Below are 26,190 nucleotides of genomic sequence, written 5' to 3' on the forward strand. Positions count from 1 at the left end.
TTTCGTCCGCGGGCTGATGTATTACTACGGGATAGATTTCCATGATCTGTCCCCGAATTCCTTTCTCAACATCTCGGCGTTCATCGTCATGTGTGAGGCCTTCCTCCGCATCCAACCCCACTTCGGGCTGTGGCTCGAAGTCTTCAACGTGAAGCCGAAGGTGGTGGACGGCCAGCACGCGGAGTGCGGAGGACCATGGTAAGCAAGCTGTCCAACGTATCCTGGCCCAAAGGCACTTTTGTGGACACAGTGAAGGGGTGGCAGAAGCAGTGGTTCTACATCACAGAACCTCGCGGCACCACCTGGGCCGCAGCTACCGAATTCCGCTCCGGCGCCCCCACAGGACTCACCTCCTGTGGCGAGAAGAGTCCGGACTTGGGTTCCCCTAACGAGGTGGTAGCACTGCGGACGCACATTCAGAGCATGTCAACCAAGAAAGTCAAGCTCGTTGATGTGATCCAGGTGATGCTAGTTCATCGGATATTTCCGTGCCAGCGTCGAAGTCGTCCTCTGTGGAAGTTCAACCCAAATCAGGATCATACTTTGGTGAGGCTCTTCTCACGAAGGCGCATGGAAGTTGCTCTGTAAGGGCAACGAGAAGCCACCGGCCATGGATTCAGACCGTGGTCACGATTGTAAACACCTCGCTAGTGAGGTATGCTATCTTTCGATGTATCCCCAACTTAATCATTTTAAGGATGATGTCTAAGCTTATCATTGCATTTCTAGGACTGGATGGAGGGGGCGAAGTGGAGCCAGTGCCCGGCGCCACTGCTTGAACAACCAGTCATCCCGCGTCTAGCAAAGATGCTGGTGCCTGCGCCTTATAAGGCGCTGGAGAAGAAGGCCAAGAAGAAGGCCAAGGGTGGCCCCCGTCACAAGGGCAATTCGTACGTGATGCACGAAGACGATGAAGCCCATTCCTCTGTCCTTGAGGACAACAGTGAGGAAGAGGAGCAGAAGGAGGAGCAAAACAACCCTCCCCCTGAGGAAAGGAAGAAGAAGAGGGCGACTTCGGCGCATCCGGAGGCGGACACACCCAAGAAGGGGAAGAGCGTCCCAACGGTCAACACCGCGTCGGACGTGGATAGCAGTCTGGAGAAGCGCCCCCGCACTAAGCCCCAGGCCGCATCGTAAGTGACACGGCTCGCTCATGTGCACATCCGGCCCTTTCTCTTCATTATCATGACATAGTTAATTGTGCTATTGTAGTCCTGCCCGCGACCTTATCCAACGATCCTCGTCTGGAGGTTCATTGGCAACGTCGGAGATGGTGAGCATGTCAGCATCGCCTACTTACTCCCACGGGGCTAGGGATGACACCGAAGTGTTATCTCGGAGGACCGCTCCGAACTGGGTAGGAGCCCAGGACGCTGTCCGGGAGGCGCCACAAGGCGAGACCTCCATTGTCGGACACATGGGGAGCCGATCCCCATGGAGATTGGCGTAGAGGTCCGTATCCAATTCGTACCTCTACCGAATATGATTCGAGAGGCCCGTATGGCTCTGGAGTCGGGCGAGCAGCCCCCTTTGAAGGAGGGGGATGCGCCGCTTCCACTAGTGGCCCTTGTCCATCCAGGGGCACCGGATAATCTGATGGAGGCGCTTCGAGGCTCCTCTGTTGTGGACAAACACCGTGTCCTTATGGGTGTGGTGATCGAGAAGATTCAGTCCGCCAAGAGTGGACTGAATGAAGCCTGCAGCAGCCTTTTAACAAGTTTCGAGGTAAGAAAGAGAAAAACTCCATGTAACCAGTAGCCCCTTAGACACTGTCCGGTGTTCGGCAAGAAGAACCGGACAGAGGATCAATCTTTTGTTGTGGGAGACTAACGTAATATGTATGAATAAGCAGGCGTCGATGTTGGCCACGACCTCCCATGCAGCCGATGTCTCTGAGCTGAGGCAGAGGCTGGAGTAGACCGAGAACGAGCTCGGCGAGGCTAAGGTTCGGCTCCAGGAGAAGCAAGGTGAGTGACGACTTGTTGTGTGTTTAGAAAGGATAGGCGCTGTATATTGACCGCTGTGTCGTGATATGTGCAGGAGCCGCGACCGAGGTCGAGGCCCTGGGCGAGGCCGAGGAGAAGGCTGTCCAGCAGCAAGCCGCCCAAAGAAATCTGGCTGGAGCTCCAGGATGCGGTCAGGAAATGCGAAGCCTTGGAGCATGATGTGTCGGTTCAAGGGACCGAACTCGTCAAGGCTCGTCAGAGCGCGGAGACCACACGGAATGAGGCCCAGGATGCCCTCTAGGAGATCCAGGAGGCCAAGAAGATCAAGGCGGGTAAGGCATTTAAGATGCAGAGCAAGTATGCGGAGAAGCAGTACCATTTAGTAACCCGGGTTCGGAGTTCCCCATGAGCATTTGCGGATTTACCACGCAGTGTATCAGATGCCGCAGAGTTCTACCGAGCCGAAGGAGGGGGTGCTACGGACTATTATGGTTGTAGTATGCGGCGCCAAAGCATCTCGTGTCCTTCATCGATCAACTGAAACAGCAGGTGGAGCTGCATAGGGTGGCCGTACTAGCCATGAAGGATTTCATAATCCGGCTATGGCCAGCCAAAGCTATGCCAAGCAGCTACTTCGAACTCGTGAGGCGAATGGTGAGCGTCTGTCCTCGGCTGGACGTCATCAAGCACTCGACCTGCATTGAAGGTGCATGCATGGCCTTCGCCCTTGGCAAGATGTGGTGGGCGAAGATGAACATCGTCGAGGTGACTAGAGGGCCACCGGAGGGCAAGGAACACCGCATACCCGAAGGGTATTTTGTGGATGTTTTTGAGTGTTCTCGCCTTGCGGCAGCACAATGTTCGCAGGATATTGTATTTGAATAAATGTATTCATGTTACCTTTGCCTTGTATTATCATAACAAAGCTTGTTTTGTAATGTAATATTGTTATGTTTTGAATTGTTTCCTCCTGTGCGGCTGTTTTGCATGTATTCTGAGGGTTGGAGATGACCCACAAGTATAGGGGATCTATCGTAGTCCTTTCGATAAGTAAGAGTGTCGAACCCAACGAGGAGCAAAAGGAAATGATAAGCAGTTTTCAGCAAAGTATTCTCTGCAAGCACTAAAATTATAGGTAACAGATAGTTTTGTGATAAGATAATTTATAACGAGCAACAAGTAACAAAAGTAAATAAAGTGCAGCAAGGTGGCCCAATCCTTTTTGTTGTAAAGGACAAGCCTGGACAAATTCTTATATAGAGAAAAGCGCTCCCGAGGACACATGGGAATTATTGCCAAGCTAGGTTTCATCACGATCATATGATTCATGTTCGGTACTTTGATAATTTGGTATGTGGGTGGACCAGTGCTTGGGTGCTGTCCTTACTTGGACAAGCAACCCACATATGATTAACCTCTATTGCAAGCATCCACAACTACAACAAAAGTACTAAGGTAAACCTAACCATAGCATGAAACATGTGGATCCAAATCAACCCCTTACAAAGCAACGCATAAACTAGGGTTTAAGCTTCTGTCACTCTAGCAACCCATCATCTAATTATTACTTCCCAATGCCTTCCTCTAGGCCCAAATAATGGTGAAGTGTCATGTAGTCGACGTTCACATAACACCACTAGAGGAGAGACAACATACATCTCATCAAAATATCGAATGAATACCAAATTCACATGACTACTAATAGCAAGACTTCTCCCATGTCGTCAGGAACAAACATAACTACTGACAAAGCACACAGTCAAAAAAAACTACTGACAAAGCATATTCATGTTCATAATCAAAGGAGTATTAATATGCATATAGGATCTGAACATATGATATTCCACCAAATAAACCAACTAGCATCAACTACAAGGAGTAATCAACACTACTAGCAACCCACAGGTATCAATCCCAAACTTGGAGACAAGAATTAGATACAAGAGATGAACTAGGGTTTCAGAGGAGATGGTGCTGGTGAAGATGTTGATGGAGATTGACCCCCTACCGATGAGATGATCGTTGGTGATGACGATGCCGATGATTTCCCCCTCCCAGAGGGAAGTTTCCCTGGCAGAACAGCCCTGCCAGAGCCCTAGATTTGTTCCGCCAAGGTTCCGCCTCGTGGCGGTGGAGTCTCATCCCGAAAGCTTTCTTATGATTTTTTTCCTCATCAAAAGACTCCATATAGCAGAAGATGGGCATCGGAGGGCCACCAGGTGGCCCACGAGGTAGGGGGGCGCCTAGGGGGGTAGGGCGCGCCCCCCACCCTGGTGGGTAGGGTGTGGCCCCCCTCTGGAACTTCTTGCGCTCATTATTTTTTATATATTCTAAAAATGACTTCCGTGAAGTTTCAGGACTTTTGCAGCTGTGCAGAATAGGTCTCTAATATTTGTTCCATTTCCAGCCCAGAATCCCAGCTGCCGGCATTCTCCCTCTTTATGTAAACCTTGTAAAATAAGAGAGACTAGTCATAAGTATTGTGACATAATGTGTAATAACAGCCCATAATGCAATAAATATCGATATAAAACCATGATGCAAAATGGACGTATCGACTCCCCCAAGCTTTGACCTCGCTTGTCCTCAAGCGAAAGCCAAAATCAAAAAATATGTCCACATGTTTAGAGATACTGGTGTCGATAAAAATAAAATACGGACATTAGGGCATCATGATCATTCTTAGAACAACAACTTATATAATTCTTGTCATATGATCTCTTATGCTAGAGTAACAATTCAGTCACAATTTCAAGTATGAATCATAAACTTCATTGAAAACTAACAAACTATAATCTCAGTCATTGGAGCAATTGCAATTTATCATAACATAGGAAAGAGTCAATATAAGAGCTTTTCAGCAAGTCCACATACTCAACTATCATATAACACTCACGCAATATTTATGGGTATGGAGTTTTAATCGAACACAGAGAAAGATAGGGGCTTGTAGTTTTGCCTCCCAACATTTTACCTCAAGGGTAATGTACACAATAATAGTTCATGAAAACTCACATCCAATTAGCCATATATACCAGGATCTTTCCAACATGTTGTGCTTGCCAAAATATAAAATGTAAAAATGAAGGGTGAAGATCACCATGACTCTTATGCGCGGTAGGAGATAAAAGTAAAAGATAGGCCCTTCGCAGAGGGAAGCAGAGGTTTCCATGCGCTTTTATGGTTGGATGCACAAAATCTTAATGCGAAAGAACATCACTTTATATTGCCACTTATGGTATGGACCTTTATTATGCAGTCCGTCGCTTTTATTTCTTCCATATCACACGATCCTATAAAACTTATTTTCTCCCACACTAATAAGTCTTACATATTTAGAGGGCAATTTTTATTGCTTGCTCCGATGACAACTTACTTGAGGGATCTTACTCAATCAAGAGGTAGGTATCGTGGACTCTCATGGCAAAACTGGTTTAAGGGTATTTGGCTAGCATGAGGGGGAAAGGCAAGCTCAATCATGTTGGATGATCCATGACAATATGATTTATCTTAGATGTAAGAAAACATAACCCATTACATTGTCTTCCTTGTCCAACATCAACTCTTTAGCATGTCATATTTTGAGGAGTCCTCACAATCATAAAAGATGTCCAAGATAGTGTATTTATATGTGAAGACCTCTCTTTCTTTATTACTTCCTCTTAATTGCAACGATGACCAAAACTATGTTTGTCAACTCTCAACAACTTTTATTCATCATACTCTTTCTATGTGAGCTCATTACTCTTCATAAGACCCATATGATCTCTTTTATTTTCTTTTTATTCTTTCTGTTTTCTTTTATTCACTCAAGATCATCGCAAAATAATCAAGCCCTTGACTCAACACTAATCTTTATTATATATAGCTCACGGACTCGATTACATAGATGGATCATAAAGCAAAACTCGCACTAGAACATACTAAAACTTTATGCTACTAGATCAAGATATTACAAAAAGGATCAAACTAAGAAAAAGGTAAATATAGAAGTGATGGTGATACGATACCAGGACACCTCCCCCAAGCTTAGCAGTTGCCAGGGGGAGTGCCCATACCCGATGCTCAGTTCTTCTTTGTTGGTGAAGAAGGTGATGGTTTTGTTGATGGCGTAGGCTTCTTCCTTAATTTGCACTTGAGGACCGAATTTTGGCCCCTTAGGTCATCGATCTCCTGCTCCAGGCTCAGTATCTTTTTGCATAGTTCCTGCTTGTTTTCCTGCAAGAGGCAAAAATGGATAAACTCGATCTTAGGTTTCTTTACTCTATTCGTGAGGATTGACGGTTGAGGTAATGGGAATTCATCTTGATCTGAGCTCGTCTCCTCCTTTCCCTTAGGTTCATAGTCCTCTTCTTCTTCCGTAGTCCAACCACAATGCTCCACATCCCCATAGACCTTAGGATATGCAAGGTAATCAACCACATAGCTTTCACCTTCCGAATCCTGGGACGACATGTTGCTCAAATCTGCAGCAGGACAGCTCGAAACAAAGACAAGAGATATTTGCCTGTTACGGTGGTCAAAATCTTCGGGATATTATATAATGAATTTTTACCGACCAAAAGAAGTATCATGCAAGAAAACAGAGTTCGGAGAGCACACGGGGTGCCCACGAGGCAGGGGGCGCGCCTAGGGGGGTAGGGCGCGCCTACACCCTCGTGGATCCCTCATGTCCTTCCCGGACTGCTTCTTATTTTTCTATTTTTCTAAATATTCCAAAACGGAGAAAAATTCCCATTAGAACTGTTTTGGAGTCAGTTTACTTACTGTAACACATACCTATTCCTTTTCGGAGTTTGAAACGTTCCGTAAAGTGTCCCTTATGTATTCCTCCGGGGTTACGGTTTCAAAAACATTGGTTTCAACATTTATAGGATTACCTGAGATAAAATGTTTGATTCTTTGAGCGTTCACCACCTTTGGATTTGTGCCTTCGAAGTTGTTGATTTTTATGGCACCGGAACTATAGACCTCCTCGATAACGTAAGGCCCTTCCCATTTAGAGACACATTTTCATGCAAAAAATCTTAAACGACAGTAATACCTCCCTTCTTAGGAACACAATGGACAGGACTTACCCACTGACTATCAGCAACGGGATAAATTATACCTGCCTCAAGGAGCTTTAGTATTTCTTTTCTTACCACTTCTTTCATCTTAGGATTCATCCGTCGTTGATGATCAATAACTGGTTTGGCATCTTTCTCCAAATTTATTTTTTGTTGACATAGAGTGGGACTAACGCCCTTAAGATCATCAATCGTATATCCAATAGCAGCACGGTGCTTCTTCAGAGTTTTCAATAATCTTTCTTCCTCCTTCTCTGAAAGGTTAGCACTAATAATAACATGATATATCTTCTTTTCATCAAGATAAGCATATTTAAGTGTATCAGGCAATGATTTAATCTCAAATACGGGATCACCCTTGGGTGGAGGAGGATCTCCTAAGATTTCAATAGGCAAGTTGTGTTTCAGAATAGGACCCTGTTTAAAGAACACTTCATCTATTTCCCTTATTTCATTCATATACATATCATTTTCATGGTCTAGCAAATATTGTTCTAAAGGATCACTAGGAGGTACGACAATAGAAGCAAGACCAATAATTTCATATTTACTAGGTAATTCTTCTTCACGGTGTTGTCTACGAAATTTAGAAACGTTGAACTCATGACACATATCACCTAAACCAATAGTAATAACATCCTTTTTGCAGTCTATCCTAGCATTAACAGTGTTTAGGAAGGGTCTACCAAATATAATGGGACAAAAGCGATCTTGTGGGGAACCAAGAACAAGAAAATCAGCAGGATATTTAGGTTTCCCACACAAGACTTCAACATCTCTAACAATCCCAATTGATGAAATAGTATCTCTATTGGCAAGTTTAATGGTGACATCAATATGTTCTGACTCAGCAGGTGAAATATCATGCGTAATCTCATTGTATAAATCAATAGGTATTGCACTAGCACTAGCACCCATATCACACAATCCATGATAACAATGATCTCCTATAACAGAAATAACAGGCATGCCTACCACAGGTCTATGTTTATCTTTAGCACAAGGATTAGCAATTTTAACAGGAATAACAAGCATGCCTATCAATATTATCAGCCAAGAGATCCTTTATAATAGCAATATTAGGTTCAACTTTAACTTGCTCAGGAGGTGTATAGGTTCTAATATTGCTTTTACGGACCACATTTGAAGCTTTAGCATGATCTTTTTGTTGGGGAACGTAGTAATTTCAAAAAAATTCCTAAGCACACGCAAGATCATGGTGATGCATAATAACGAGAGGGGAGAGTGTTGTCCATGTACCCTCGTAGACCGAAAGCGGAAGCGTTAGCACAACGCGGTTGATGTAGTCGTACGTCTTCACGATCCGACCGATCAAGTACCGAACGCACAACACCTCTGAGTTCAGCACATGTTCAGCCCAATGACGTCCCTCGAACTCCGATCTAGCCGAGTGTTGAGGGAGAGTTTCGTAAGCACGACAGCGTGGTGACGATGATGATGTTCTACCGACGCAGGGCTTCGCCTAAGCACCGCTACAGTATTATCGAGGTGGACTATGGTGGAGGGAGGCATCGCACATGGCTAAAAGATCAACTGATCAATTGTTGTGTGTTTAGGGTGCCTCCCTTCCCCCGTATATAAAGGAGCAAGGGGGGGGGTGCGACCGGCCAAGAGAGAGGTCGTGCCAGGAGAAGTCCTACTCCCACCGGGAGTAGGACTCCCCCCTTTCCTAGTTGGATTAGGACTTGGGAGGGGGAAAGAGAAGGGAGACAGGAAGGAAGGGGGCGCGCCGCCCCCTCTCCTTGTCCTATTCGGACTAGGGGGGAGGGGCGCGCGGCCCAGCTCTGGCCGACTCTCCTCTTCTGTGTTAAGGCCCACTAAGGCCCATAAACCTCCCGGTACTCCGGTAAAATCCTGATTTAACCCGGAACACTTCCGATATCCAAACATAGGCGTCCAATATATCAATCTTCATGTCTCGACCATTTCAAGACTCCTCGTCATGTCCGTGATCACATCTGGGACTCCGAACAACCTTCGGTACATCAAAACATATAAACTCATAATATAACTGTCATCGAAACGTTAAGCATGCGGACCCTACGGGTTCGAGAACTATGTAGACATGACTGAGACACATCTCCGGTCACTAACCAATCGCGGAACCTGGATTCTCATATTGGATCCCACATATTCTACAAAGATCTTTATCGGTTAGACTGCATAACAACATACGTTGTTCCCTTTGTCATTGGTATGTTACTTGCCCGAGATTCGATCGTCGGTATCTCAATACCTAGTTCAATCTCGTTACTGGCAAGTCTCTTTACTCGTTTCGTAATACATCATACCACAACTAACTCATTAGTTGCAATGATTGCAAGGCTTAAGTGATGTGCATTACCGAGAGGGCCCAGAGATACCTCTCCGACAATCGGAGTGACAAATCCTAATCTCTAAATACGCCAACCCAACAAGTACCTTCGGAGACACCTGTAGAGCACCTTTATAATCACCTAGTTACGTTGTGCCGTTTGGTAGCACACAAAGTGTTCCTCCGGTAAACGGGATTTGCATAATCTCATAGTCATAGGAACATGTATAAATCATGAAGAAAGTAACAGCAACATACAAAATGTTTAGGTGCTAAGCTCACGGAATGGGTCAAGTCAATCACATCATTCTCCTAATGATGTGATCCCGTTAATCAAATGACAAATCATGTCTATGGTTAGGAAACATAACCATCTTTAATCAACGAGCTAGTCAAGTAGAGGCATACCAGTGACACTCTGTTTGTCTATGTATTCACACATGTATCATGTTTCCGGTTAATACAATTCGAGCATGAATAATAAACATTTATCATAATATAAGGAAATAAATAATAACTTTATTATTGCCTCTAGGGCATATTTCCTTCAGTCTCCCAATTGCACTAGAGTCAATAATCTAGATTACACAGTAATGATTCTAACACCCATGGAGCCTTGGTGATGATCATGTTTTGCTCGTGGAAGAGGCTTAGTCAACGGGTCTGCAACATTCAAATACATATGTATCTTGCAAATTTCTAGGTCTCCCACCTGGACTAAATCCCGGATGGAATTGAAGCGCCTCTTGATGTGCTTGGTTCTCTTGTGAAATCTGGATTCCTTCGCCAAGGCAATTGCGCAAGTATTGTCACAAAAGGTTTTCATTGGACCCGCTGCTCTAGGTATGACACCTAGATCAGATATGAACTGCTTCATCCAGACTCCTTCATTTGATGCTTCTGACGCAGCTATGTACTCCGCTTCAAATGTAGATCCCGCCACGACGCTTTGTTTAGAACTGCACCAACTGGCAGCTCCACCATTCAATGTACACACATATCCGGTTTGCGATTTAGAATCGTCCGGATCAGTGTCAAAGCTTGCATCAACATAACCATTTATGATGAGCTCTTCGTCACCTCCATAAACGAGAAACATATCCTTAGTCCTTTTCAGGTATTTCAGGATGTTCTTGACTGCTCTCAAGTGATCCACTCCTGGATTACTTTGGTACCTCCCTGCTAGACTTATAGCAAGGCACACATCAGGTCTGGCACACCGCATTGCATACATGATAGAGCCTATGGCTGAAGCATAGGGAACATCTTTCATTTTCTCTCTATCTTCTGCAGTGGTCGGGCATTGAGTCTTACTCAACTTCACACCTTCTAACACAGGAAAGAACCCTTTCTTTGCTTGATCCATTTCGAACTTCTTCAAAACTTTGTCAAGGTATGTGCTTTGTGAAAGTCTAGTTAAGCGTCTTGATCTATATCTATAGATCTTGATGCCCAATATATAAGCAGCTTCACCGAGGTCTTTCAGTGAAAAACTCTTATTCAAGTATCCCTTTATGCTATCCAGAAATTCTATATCATTTCCAATCAACAATATGTCATCCACATATAATATCAGAAATGCTACAGAGCTCCCACTCACTTTCTTGTAAATACAGGCTTCTACAAAATTCTGTACAAAACCAAATGTTTTGATCACACTATCAAAGCGTTTATTCCAACTCCGAGAGGCTTGCACCAGTCCATAAATGGATCCATGGAGCTTGCACACTTTGTTAGCTCCCTTTGGATCGACAAAACCTTCCGGTTGCTTCATATACAACTCTTCTTCCAGAAATCCATTCAGGAATGCAGTTTTGACATCCATTTGCCAAATTTCATAATCATAAAATGCGGCAATTGCTAACATGATTTAGACAGACTTAAGCATCGCTACGGGTGAGAAGGTCTCATCATAGTCAATCCCTTGAACTTGTTGAAAACCTTTCACAACAAGTCGAGCTTTATAGACAGTAATATTACCGTCAGCGTCAGTCTTCTTCCTGAAGATCCATCTATTCTCAATTGCTTGCTGATCATCGGGAAAGTCAACTAAAGTCCACACTTTGTTCTCATACATGGATCCCATCTCAGATTTCATGGCCTCAAGCCATTTTGCGGAACCTGGGCTCACCATCACTTCTTCATAGTTCGTAGGTTCTTCATGGTCTAGCAACATAACCTCCAGAATAGGATTACCGTACCACTCTGGTGCGGATCTTACTCTGGTTGACCTACTAGATTAAGTAACAACATGATCTGAAGTTTCATAATCATCATCATTAACTTCTCTCACTAATTGGCGTAGGTGTCGCAGAAACTTGTTTCTACGATGAACTACTTTCCAATAAGGGAGCAGGTACAGTTACCTCATCAAGTTCTACTTTCCACCCACACACTTCTTTGGAGAGAAACTCCTTCTCTAGAAAATCTCAGAATTTAGCAACAAAAGTCTTGCCTTCGGATCTGTGATAGAAGGTGTACCCAACAGTCTCCTTTTGGTATCCTATGAAGACACATTTCTCCGATTTGGGTTCGAGCTTATCAGGTTGAAGCTTTTTCACATAAGCATCGCAGCCCCAAACTTTCAGAAACGACAACTTGGGTTTTCTTGCCAAACCACAGTTCATAAGGCGTTGTCTCAATGGATTTCGATGGTGCCCTACTTAACGTGAATGCGGCCGTCTCTAAAGCATAACCCCAAAACGATAGAGGTAAATCAGTAAGAGACATCATAGATCGCACCATATCTAGTAAAGTACGATTACGACGGTCGGACACACCATTACGCGGTGGTGTTCCGGGTGGCGTGAGTTGCGAAACTATTCTCCATTGTTTCAGATGAAGACCAAACTCATAACTCAAATATTCTCCTCCAAGATCAGATCGTAGAAACTTTATTTTCTTGTTACGATGATTTTCATCTTCACTCTGAAATTCTTTGAACTTTCCAAATGTTTCAGACTTATGTTTCATTAAGTAGATATACCCTTATCTGCTTAAATCATCTGTGAAGGTGAGAAAATAACGATATCGGCCACGAGGCTCAACATTCATCCGACCACATATATCTGTATGTATGATTTCCAACAAATTTGTTGCTCTCTTCATAGTATCGGAGAACGGCGTTTTAGTCATCTTGCCCATGAGGCACGGTTCGCAAGTACCAAGTCATTCATAATCAAGTGGTTCCAAAAGTCCATCGGTATGGAGTTTCTTCATGCGCTTTACATCGATATGACCTAAGCGGCAGTGCCACAAATAAGTTGCACTATCATTATCAACTCTGCAGCTTTTGGCTTCAATATTATGAATATGTGTATCACCACTATCGAGATTCAACAAAAATAGACCACTCTTCAAGGGTGCATGACCATAAAAGATATTACTCATATAAATAGAACAACCATTATTCTCTAATTTAAATGAATAACCGTCTCGCATCAAACAAGATACAGAGATAATGTTCATGCTTAACACTGGCACCAAATAACAATTATTTAGGTCTAATACTAATCCCGAAGGTAGATGTAGAGGTAGAGTGCCGACCGCGATCACATCAACTTTGGAACCATTTCCCACGCGCATCGTCACCTCGTCCTTAGCCAATCTTCACTTAATCTGTAGCCCCTGTTTCGAGTTGCAAATATTAGCAACAGAACCAGTATCAAATACCCAGGGCTACTGGAGCATTAGTAAGGTACACATCAATAACTTGTACATCACATATATCTTTGTTCACCTTGCCATCCTTCTTATCCGCCAAATACATGGGGCAGTTCCGCTTCCAGTGACCAGTCTACTTGCAGTAGAAGCACTCAGTCTCAGGCTTAGGTCCAGACTTGGGTTTCTTCTCCTGAGCAGCAACTTGTTTTTTGTTCTTCTTGAAGTTCCCCTTCTTCTTCCCTTTGCCCTTTTTCTTGAAACTGGTGGTATTATTGACCATTAACACTTGATGCTCCTTCTTGATTTCTACCTCCGCAGCCTTTAGCATTACGAAGAGCTCGGGAATCGTCTTATCCATCCCTTGCATGTTATAGTTCATCATGAAGCTCTTGTAGCTTGGTGGCAGTGATTGGAGAATTCTGTCAATCACGCTATCATCCGGAAGATTAACTCCCAGTTGAATCAAGTGATTGCAGTACCCAGACATCTTGAGTATATGCTCATTGACAGAACTATTCTCCTCCATCTTGCAGCTATAGAACTTATTGGAGACTTCATATCTCTCAATCGGGGCATTTGCTTGAAATATTAACTTCAACTCCTGGAACATCTCATATGCTCCATGACGTTCAAAACGTCGTTGAAGTCCCAGTTCTAAGTCGTAAAGCATGGCACACTGAACTATCGAGTAGTCATCAACACATGACTGCAAGACATTCACAATGTCTGCAGTTGCTGGCGCAGGTGGTACACCTAGCGGTGCTTCCAGGACGTAATTCTTCTATGCAGCAATGAGGATAATCCTCAAGTTATGGACCCAGTCCGTGTAATTTCTACCATCACCTTTCAACTTTGCCTTCTCAAGGAACACATTAATATTCAACGGAACAACAGCACGGGCCATCTATCTACAATCAACATAGACAAGCAAGATACTATCAGGTACAAAGTTCATGATAAATTTAAGTTCAATTAATCATATTACTTAAGAAATCCCACTTAGATAGACATCCCTCTAATCCTCCAAGTGATCACGTGATCCAAATCAACTAAACCATGTCCGATCATCACGTGAGATGGAGTAGTTTCAATGGTGAACACCATTATGTTGATCATATCTACTATATGATTCATGCTCGACCTTTCGGTCTCCGTGTTCAGAGGCCATATCAGTTATATGCTAGGCTCGTCAAGTTTAACCTTAGTATTCTGCGTGTGCAACTGTTTTGCACCCATTGTATTTGAACGTAGAGCCTATCACACCCGATCATCACGTGGTGTCTCAGCACGAAGAACTTTCGCAACGGTGCATACTCAGGGAGAACACTTATACTTTGATAATTTAGTGAGGGATCATCTTATATTGCTACTGTCAACCAAAGCAAGATAAGATGCATAAAAGATAAACATCACATGCAATCAATATAAGTGATATGATATGGCCATCATCATCTTGTTCTTGTGATCTCCAACTCCGAAGCACCGTCGTGATCACCATCGTCACCGGCGCGACACCTTGATCTCCATCATAGCATCGTTGTCGTATCGCCAATCTTATGCTTCTACGACTATCGCTACCGCTTAATGATAAAGTAAAGCATTACAGGGCGATTGCATTGCATACAATAAAGCGACAACCATATGGCTCCTGCAAGTTGCCGATAACTCAGTTACAAAACATGATCATCTCATACAATGAAATTTAGCATCGTGTCTTGACCATATCACATCACAACATGCCCTGCAAAAACAATTTAGACTTCCTCTACTTTATTGTTGCAAATTTTACGTGGCTGCTACGGGATTAGCAAGAACCGTTCTTACCTACGCATCAAAACTACAACAATAGTTTTTCAAGTTGGTGTTGTTTTAACTTTCGCAAGGACTGGGCATAGCCACACTCAATTCAACTAAAGTTGGAGAAATTGACACCCGCCAGCCACCTATGTGCAAAGCACGTCGGTAGAACCAGTCTCGCGTAAGCTTACGCGTAATGTCGGTCCGGGCCGCTTCATCCAACAATACCGCCGAACCAAAGTATGACATGTTGCTAAGCAGTATAACTTATATAGCCCACAACTCACTTGTGTTCTACTCGTGCATATGACATCTACGCTATAAAACCAGGCTCGGATGCCACTGTTGGGGAACGTAGTAATTTCAAAAAAATTCCTACGCACACTCAAGATCATGGTGATGCATAGAAATGAGAGGGGAGAGTGTTGTCCACGTACCCTCATAGACCGAAAGCGGAAGCGTTAGAACAACGCAGTTGATGTAGTCATAAGTCTTCATGATCCGACCGATCAAGTACCGAATGCACGACACCTCCGAGTTCAGCACACGTTTAGCCCGATGACATCCCTCAAACTCCGATCCAGCCGAGTGTTCAGGGAGAGTTTCGTCAGCACGACTGCGTGGTGACGATGATGATGTTCTACCGACGCAGGGCTTCGTCTAAGCTTCGCCTAGGCACCACACACGGCTAAAAGATCAACTAATCAATTGTTGTGTGTGCAGGGTGCCCCCCTGCCCCCCGTGTATAAAGGAGAAAGGGGGGGGTGCGGCCGGCCAAGAGAGAGGGCGTGCCAGGAGGAGTCCTACTCCCACCGGGAGTAGGACTCCCCCCTTTCCTAGTTGGATTAGGACTTGGGAGGGAGAAAGAGAAGGGAGAGAGGAAGGGGGGCGCCGCCCCCCTCACCTTGTCCTATTCGGACTAGGGGGAGGGGCGCACGGCCCAGCTCTGGCCACCTCTCCTCTTCTCCGAAAAGGCCCACTAAGGCCCATAAACCTCCCGGTGGTTTCCGGTAACCTCCCGGTACTCCGGTAAAATCCCGATTTCACCCAGAACACTTCCGATATCCAAACATAGGCTTCCAATATATCAATCTTCATGTCTCGACCATTTTGAGATTCCTCATCATGTCCGTGATCACATCTGGGACTCCGAACAACCTTTCGTACATCAAAACATATAAACTCATAATATAACTGTCATCGAAACGTTACGCGTGCAGACCCTACGGGTTCGAGAACTATGTAGACATGACCGAGACACGTCTCCGGTCAATAACCAATAGCGGAACCTGGATGCTCATATTGGCTCCCACATATTCTACGAAGATCTTTATCAGTCAGACCGCATAACAACATACGTTGTTCCCTTTGTCATCGGTATGTTACTTGCCCGAGATTCGATCGTCGGTATCTCAATACCTAGTTCAATCTCGTTACGGGCAAGTTTCTTTACTCGTTCCGTAATACATCATCCCGCAACTAACTTACTAGTTGCAATGCTTGCAAGGCTTAAGTGATGTGCATTACCGAGAGGGCCCAGAGATACCTCTCCGACAATCGGAGTGACAAATCCAAATCTCGAAATACACCAACCCAACAAGTACCTTCGGAGACACCTGTAGAGCACCTTTATAATCACCCAGTTACGTTGTGATGTTTGGTAGCACACAAAGTGTTCCTCCGGTAAACGGGAGTTGCATAATCTCATAGTCATAGGAACATGTATAAGTCATGAAGAAAGCAATAGCTAACGGAATGGGTCAAGTCAATCACATCATTCTCCTAATGATGTGATCTCGTTAATCAAATGACAACTCATGTCTATGGTTAGGAAACATAACCATCTTTAATCAATGAGCTAGTTAAGTAGAGGCATACTAGTGACACTCTGTTTGTCCATGTATTCACACATGTATCATGTTTCTGGTTAATACAATTATAGCATGAATAATAAACATTTATCATAATATAAGGAAATAAATAATAACTTTATTATTGCCTCTAGGGCATATTTCCTTCACTTTTATCCTAACAGGAAAAGGTGGTTTCTCAACATAAGCAGTAGGAATAATAGGATAATTATAAGTGACAGTCTTTTCTTCAACTTTAATAGGTGTAGCTACGTTTACTTCTATGGGAGGATGATATTTAAACTACTTCTACTTAGGGAGATCAACATGAGTAGAAGAAGATTCACAGAAAGAAGCTATTATCTCAGAGTCAAGTCCATATTTAGTGCTAAATTTACGGAAAACATCGGTATCCATAAAAGATTTAACACAATCAAACTTAGGTGTCATACCTGACTCCTTACCTTCGTCGAGATCCCAATCTTTAGAGTTGCGTTTAATTCTTTCCAATAAATCACTTTTTAATTCAATGGTCTTCATCCCAACACAAGAAGTATCGAGCATGGTGCGGTTGTTATCAGAAAGCCGATCATAAATTTTTTGAATAATCATTTCTCTTGGGAGCTCATCATTGGGGCATGAATATAACATTGACTTAAGCCTCCACCAAGATTGAGCGATGCTTTCTCCTTCGTGAGGCCAAAAGTTATATATATATAATTACGATCACGATGAACAAGATGCATAGGATAAAACTTCTGATGAAATTCCAATTTCAATCGTTTGTAGTTCCATGATCCCATATCATCACATAGCCTATACCATGTCAATGCGTCTCCCTCCAAAGTTAAAGGGAAGACCTTCTTCTTGATAACATTATCAGGCATACTTGCAAGCTTAAATAATCCACAAAAGGATTAGCTAGCAGTTTTTCTATCATACCCGAAGGAATTTCAAAGCAGACATTTTCATTTTCATTAGGTTTAGTAGGTTGAGGAGCAAATCTATGCTCTACTGGTCGGGGTGAAGATACCCCGAACAAGCCCCTCAAAGGATTACTTTCCATAGTAACAAGTGACAGTAAATTTCAGCACACTATATAAAATTTTCCTTACGAGATTCGACCTACCAAAGGAGCTTCACTCCCCGGCAACGGCGCCAGAAAAGAGTCTTGATGACCCACAAGTATAGGGGATATATCGTAGTCCTTTCGATAAGTAAGAGTGTCGAACCCAACAAGGAGTAGAAGGAAATGATAAGCGGTTTTCAGCAAGGTATTCTCTGCAAGCACTGAAATTATAGGTAACGGATAGTTTTGTGATAAGATAATTTGTAACGAGCAACAAGTAACAAAAGTAAATAAAGTGCAGCAAGGCGGCCGAATCCTTTTTGTAGTAAAGGAAAAGCCTTGGCAAATTCTTATATAGAGAAAAGCGCTCCCGAGGACACATGGGAATTATCGTCGAGCTAGGTTTCATCACGATCATATGATTCGCGTTCGGTACTTTGATAATTTGGTATGTGGGTGGACCGGTGCTTGGGTGTTGTCCTTACTTGGACAAGCATCCCAGTTACGATTAACCTATATTGTAAGCATCCGCAACTAAAACAAAAGTATTAAGGTAAACCTAACCATAGCACGAAACATGTGGGTCCAAATCAGCCCCTTACGAAGCAACGCATAAACTAGGGTTTAAGCTTCTGTCACTCTAGCAACCCATCATCTACTTATTACTTCCCAATGCCTTCCTCTAGGCCCAAATAATGGTGAAATGTCATGTGGTCGACGTTCACATAACACCAATAGAGGAGAGACAACATACATCTCATCTAAATATCGAACAGATACAAAATTCACATGACTACTAATAGCAAGACTTCTCCCATGTCCTCAGGAACAAACGTAACTACTCACAAAGCATATTCATGTTCATAATCAGAGGAGTATTAATATGCATATAGGACCTGAACATATGATCTTCCACCAAATAAACCAACTAGCATCAACTACAAGGTGTAATCAACACTACTAGCAACCCACAGGTACCAATCCCAGACTTGGAGACAAGAATTGGATACAAGAGATGAACTAGGGTTTGAGAGGAGATGGTGCTGGTAAAGATGTTGATGGAGATTGACCCCCTCCTGATGAGAGGATCATTGGTGATGACAATGGCGATGATTTCCCCCTCCCGGAGGGGAGTTCCCCTGGCTGAACAGCTCTGCTAGAGCCCTAGATTGGTTCTGCCAAGGTTCCACCTCGTGGCAGCGGAGTCTCGTCCCGAAAGCTTGCTTATGAATTTTTTCTCATCGAAAGAATCCATATAGCAAAAGATCCGCATCGAAGGGCTACCAGGGGGCCCACGAGGCAGGGGGCGCGCCCCCCACCCTCGTGGGAAGGGTGTGGCCCCCTCTGGAACTTCTTGCGCTCAATATTTTTTATATATTCTGAAAATGACTTCCGTGATGTTTCAGGACTTTTGGAGCTGTGCAGAATAGGTCTCTAATATTTGCTACTTTTCCAGCCCAGAATTCCATCCATCGGCATTCTCCCTCTTTATGTAAACCTTGTAAAATAAGAGAGAATAGGCATAAGTATTGTGACATAATGTGTAATAACAGCCCATAATGCAATAAATATCGATATAAAAGCATGATGCAAAATGGACGTATCAGTTGTCCAGTCGTCGACTTCTTCCCTCACATAGGTAGTACGAAGGTGTTCAGGATGGAATCTAATATTGATCCAATTGCATGGTCCTTGAAGGAGTTGTTTAGCGCAACGAGCAAGGCAATCAGACTGTACGGCTTAAACGCCCTCACTTAGCCATATGAGTTTTATAATAAAGCCTAGGTGCAGCGCCTGGTTCGAACCAGGGGCTGTCAGCATCTGATCGGGAAGTGCCGATCTTTCGCATAATGCGGAAAAAATCTCCAACGATTTGTGACCCTCAAACAGCTGACCGGCTCTCACCATATCATGACAGTCACTTTTCGGCTTTCTCTACTGAGGTGCTAATCTGGTCAAGGCCAGGGCACAATCGCAGTAGTTCTCCCTTTACTACCCTAGCGGATTTAGTGGAACGTAGGTTAGCAAGCACAAGACCCGGGCAACCCAACTATTGACCAAAGACATGATTCAGAGCCAATGCATATAATGCTAAATTCGGGGTGCCGAAATTATCTTTAGGGATCGTTCGGACTTTGTTGCCGTATCGTGGGGCAATGGGGAGCCCCTGGCTAATATGACACGTACCAAAGTGTACGACTGCTAGGAAATAAGTAATATATAGGAAAACAAAGGAAGAACAGAGATAGGGTCCGGAGCCTTTGAACTTGGCTCATGAACTGTTTCCATTATAGTTGGGTTAATGCGTCCAAGCACATTGGTACAAAATAATGCAATAAGCAACCGGCTATTTGACATGACATACCCGAAGGCGGACTGCGCGTGGGTCCTGAAGAACGGTTAGCCTCTAGGGCTTCCCATGTACGCCTGTGCTCCGTGTCAATCCGGTGTCTTTGTCCTTTGACGGGATTGTTAATCAGGCCTTTGAGGGAGGCCCTGTCACGACCGGTTTTCCAATAAAATGTTTATTGAGAAGCCGATCTTTTGAGTCCAATATGAGGAAAAATCCTCCTTACCGGTAGACAAAATTCTTGATATAGTAAGCCAGTAGCATATAATATATTACAGGGTCGAGCTAAGGCTGCTCAACAAATTATTACAAGCACGCAAATAATTATACATAATGGCGGACATGACACAATAGTGTGGTGGCATACTACTGACTCGAGATAAAAGTGGTGGTGGAATAGCACAGTGGAGTGGATAACACGACTCCTAAACTGGCAGCTCATCGAGCGTCAAGGTGAGGCTCAATGAATTTATTCGGGTAGCGGAAGCGGAAATAATACAGTAACCAAATCCAGGATCACTCGAGACTGACTGGGACTCCCCTAGGCGTCGGACTCGCTATCAAACTCTTCATCCATGAGATCGCCTTTGTCAACATCTGGCCAAATCAACAAGCCAGGTGAGTACTTTGAAAGTACTCGCAAGACAGTTCGGACATAAGATATAACAAATGCATGCATGAATGCGTCATGAGTAATTAGTAATGCACATTCGATTTAGTAAATAATGGCACAACATGCTAAATAAAAAGGGAGTCGGGTGGTAGTCTTCCCAAAATCCCAACAAAAAAAAACTGAAAACCGATCGGGTGTCTGGAGCGACGCCTCGAAGGGTGAACAAATAAATAATCATGCCGCAGTCGGGAGTCTAAGCGACACCACATAAAGGGCTTATATTGAAAAGTAAATGACATGCGTGCCACAGTCAGACGTCGGAACGACATCGCAGAAAGGGCTTATATCGCAACTAAATAACAAGCGTGCCACAGTCGGACGTCTGAGCGATATCGTAGAAAGGGCTTATATCAAAAGTAAATAATAAGCGTGCCACAGTCAGACATCTGAGCGACATCACAGAAAGGGCTTATATCGAAAGTAAATAACAAGCGTGCCACAATCGGACGTCTGAGCGACATCACAAAAAGGGCTTATATTGAGAGTAAATAACAAGCGTGCCACAGTCGGACGTCTGAGCGACATCACAGAAAGGGCTTAAATTTCCTTATTCATATCTGATAAATTCACAAAGATATAATACTCATAAGAAATATTCAACACACAATAATAAACGGGTTGGTCCATCCACAGGAATAAACATTTAACCGGACTTAACACTCATGCGGTTCACCGGAGTTTTTTTTTGTCACTGAGACAGACACTTGACAAGATAAGTTGAACACATTACTTGGACATGGATAAGATGATTCAAAGGATTTTTGACTCTGCAGAGTTTGTACTAAATTACCCACAGCCAACGGATTTCCGAAGTCACGAAGGACTAGTTCCGTTTACGGTATTTCGGCAGAAACACATCTAACCAGTACACACCCATCCCACCTCATGATGCCAGGAATCACCCTAGACAGCTTTCAAGAAAAACTTTGAGACGGGGAGATCACAATCTCGAATAGCATGGGATCAAATTTATATACGCGCGCTCTAAGGGGTGCCCCCCTCTCGGTCCCAATCGGAAACACCCATGCCCCCTGACCGGATGACTGGCTTTAATCCAGGGTCATGGAACCCTCATCACGGCCTCTCGGTTTGGTGTGTACCAGGAAAGCGGTTTGCAACTTACTAAGCCATATCCCTTGCGGAAAACATGTGGTAGTACAGGAAGGGAAAACGGATGGAAACTGGACTGATTCATGTTGACACTGGAGTCAAATAGTTTGGCATAAGACTGGCATGCTACAACACTGCCATCTTACCCATTCCCATGCCATCACATGGCCACGCAAACTCATATCCAACAACTTATGGATTTTCGAAACTCACTTGCCTCAACTTTGCATGTAATATGACATTCATCGAGATGCTCATAAACATGCCATGAAACTACTTAATGCAAACATGCCAAAGACACTCATCATATTACATAAGCCATTCTGTTTAAAAGTTATAACGGTTTTAATCGAGGGACCTTTCTGTAATGAAACAGAAACTTCTCAGGGTTCATTTTATAAAACAGAAGATGTTTCGTTTTGAGAATACGCCGGCCCAGAGGGGAGACGTACTTTGGCAGAAGACGCTTTCAGAAAACGTTTCATTTAAAAGAAAATAGAGGCTGACGGGGGGTCCCACCCGTCAGGTTTGAAATTTCAAACGGGGAAGAAACAGAGCTCGTCGGCGCCCGAGAGTTACGGTGGTCGCCGGCGGCGATCCACGGCGAGTTAGGAGGATCGGATAGTACCTACATGCTCAGCGTGTCCTTCCGCATCGGTGGGTGGTGGTGGTGGTCGTCGGCGAGCACCACGTCGACGGCGGTCCTTGCTCCGGCGGACGGCGGCTCGGGTCGAGTTGGATCTCGTCAGGGAGGGCTGCGCAGGTCAAATTGAAGCCTGGGTTAGATCACTGGGTGCTCGAGGAGACTACTGACGAGGTTTGGGCGGCGGGGATGGCCTCACCGGAGTGGATCGAGTTGGTGGCCGAGGCGGATCGGGGCGGTCGGAGTTGGGGGGAGGAGACCTCCTCGAGGTCCTCCTAGTGGCTTGGCGGGGTCCTGGTGGGGTGCAGTGGTGGTGCGTGCTCGAGGGAGAGCTCGGGGCCCCTTTTTATAGGTGATCCGAGGCGATGGCCGTGAACGGAGATCTCCGGCGATGGTTACGGCGGCGCAGAGCTTGGTCGGGGAGTTTAGGGAGTTGGGCGTCAATGTGGAGTTCCTCTGGTTCCGTTTAGGCGCTAAACGAGTTCGGATTAGGTGCTTTGGGTGGGTTCAACGGAACGGGGCGGCTGTAACACCCTCGATGCGACTATATCTCCCACGTGTCGAGGCACGACTTAGAGGCATAATCGCATTGAAGGCATATGTCGCAAGTTAGGCAATCTTCACAACATCCCATGTAATAAAGATAATAAAAGGGGAGATAACATAGTTGGCTTACACTCGCCACATCAATCAAGTACATAAATAACATTACATCACCCAAACACTCATGGCCTGACTACGGCGCCAAAATAAAAGATAACCCAACATGCGACACGGTCCCGATCACCCCCAACTAGGCACCACTACTGGTCATCAGGAAAAGAAACATAGTAACATTGAGAGTCTTCGTCGAACTCCCACTTGAGCTCAAGCGCGTCACCTGGAGCGGAATCATCAGGCCCTGCATCTGGTGTAATAGTAATCTGTGAGCCACAGGGACTCAGCAATCTCACACCCTCGCGATCAAGACTATTTAAGCTTATAGGTAAGGCAAGGTAAATATGTGGAGCTGCAGCAAGCGACTAGCATATATGGTTGCTATCCTGTTCGCAAAAGAGAGCGAGAAGAGAAGGTAAAGCACGAGCGAGAAACTAGAGAGCAACCTGCGCAAACATTACTCCAACACCGTTTCCACTTCCCGGGCTCCGCCAAGAAGAGGCCATCATGGTAACACACTCAGTTGATTCATTTTAGTTAAGTTAAGGTTCAAGTTATCTACAACCGGACATTAACAAATTCCCATCTGCCCATAACCGCGGGCACGGCTTTCGAAAGTTCAAATCCCTGCAGAGGAGTCCCAACTTAGCCCATGACAAGCTCTCACGGTCAACGAAGGAATAGACCTCCTCCCAAGACGTTCCGATCAGACTCGGTACCTCGGTTCTTCAAGACACTTCGACAGGTTAAAACAAGACCAGCACCACCGCCCGAATGTGCCGACAAATCCCGATAGGAGCTGCATATATCTCTTTCTCAGGGCACATTCAGATTGTCTAATCTTCCGATAGGCCAGCACAGAGTTGCCCTTGGTAGCCACCGGCGGCTAACGAGTTGGACCAACACTCAGAGGAGCACTGGCCCGAGGGGGTTTAAATAAGATGACCCTCGGGCTCCAGAAACCCAAGGGAAAAAGAGGCTAGGTGGCAAATGTTAAAACCAAGGTTGGGCATTGCTGGAAAAGCTTTAATCAAGGCAAACTATCAAGGGGTTCCCATTATAAGCCAACCGCGTAAGGAAGGCAAAATCCGGGAACATAACACCGATATGACGGAAACTAGGGCGGCAAGAGTGGAATAAAACACTAGGCGAGAGGCCGAGCCTTCCAACCTTTACCAAGTATATAGATGCATTAAGATAACATGGCAAAATAATGATATCCCAACAAGTAAATAAAAGTTCCAACAAGGAACGGCCTCCAATCTTCACCTGCAACTAGCAACGCTATAAGAGGGGCTGAGCAAAGCGGTAACATAGCCAATCAACGGTTTGCTAGGACAAGGTGGGTTAGAGGTTTGACATGGCAATTTGGGAGGCTTGAAAGCAAGTGGTAGGCATCGTAGCATTGGCATAGCAAAAGAGCGAGCAATCTAGCATAGCAAAGATAGTAGTGATTTCAAGGGTATGATCATCTTGCCTGCAAAGTTGTCAGAGTTGACTGGATCCTCGAAAGCAAACTCAACGGGCTCCTCATTAGCGAATCCGTCTCCTGGCTCTACGCAAGCAAGACAAACAAGCAACAAGGACACAATCAACCACGTGCAAGGTTCAAACAATATGATGCAAGGATGGTATGCTATGCGGGATGCGATGCGGGATGCATATGCAAGATTTGACAAGGGTTGCATGAACCTGGCCTCAACTTGGAAATCCAAGTGTGCCACTATAAAGATGAGATGAAATCTCTTGAAAACGATATAAAGAACGCCGGAATCGGAGTTATGGTATGGGAACGGCAAGCGATTCAAATATGGCAACGGTCTGCGATCTACAGCATGTAGCCATCTAAATGCAATGAGATGAACATGCTAGAGCATCCAAACATGACAACAAAATACATGGCATGGATGCATACAAGATGCTTAACAAAAGTCTAGCACTGAGCTACGGCCAATTCATCAATTAACAGGTTCAAACAAGCATGGCAAAAATGCATATGGCAAACAGATTTCAGACTTAGTGAAATTAACACTTGTCTGGAATTTCAGATCAGGTAGCACTCTTCGGAGCAACAAAACTACATGCTACAGGACCTGAACATGACAAAGTAAAGCATGGCATGGAGCTACCCAAAGAGCTTAGCAAAAGTCCCTTCGTGACCTTGAGCCAAAAGGGATCAGAAAATACAATTGCAAGCATGTGAACATGGCAAAAACATAATCAGATCACAGACTTCGTGAAAACTGGAGCATGCTGAAAACAGATATCAAGTAGGCATGTTTACGAGCTCGATGCACTCACTACAGAGCAAGACATGACAAGCTAAGCAAACACCCATCAAGAATACACAAAATGAAAGCTACACATAGCAAGAACAATAGCATAGCATGCACGGATCAACTACAACAACATCGGCAAAATCGCTAACAAGTAGACAATCTGCCCAGATTCACGAAGTAGCAAAACTAGAGCTCGATTGACTCAAGCTAGGGTGCTCCATAATTGCAAACAAATACATGGATGGATAGAGCACTACAATATTAACAAAACATCCTTACCGATCACCCTCAAAATAGGCACGGATCACTAGGGAACAAGATGAACATATGGCCATATGAGATAAACAGCTCAAGGACTTTGTGGAAATGCTAAGTCCCTGAAAACAGAATTACCAAGTGCACCACTTTACAAGCTTGTGCTAGCCACCACACCCATCACAAAAATACATGGGTTGCACCTCTGGAAAGATGACAAAAACCTTAACAACACATATGTAGAACTCATGGGCATATCATGCACACAATAATCATGGCAAAAATGACAAATATCTAAATGGAGTAGCAAATCTGACAATTAACTCAAGTAGCCCTCTTCTAACAGCATTTCTGGAATCAAGATGAACTCAAATGAAAATGATGCAATGGAATGAAATGATGTACTCTCTGAGATGAACATTTTGATATGCTATATGCTAAAAACGGAGCTACGGATGCGAAGTTACGAGGCTATGAATATGAGCAAAAAAATT

This window comes from Triticum urartu, chromosome 2 (assembly GCF_003073215.2).
Source record: "Triticum urartu cultivar G1812 chromosome 2, Tu2.1, whole genome shotgun sequence".
NCBI lineage: Eukaryota > Viridiplantae > Streptophyta > Magnoliopsida > Poales > Poaceae > Triticum > Triticum urartu.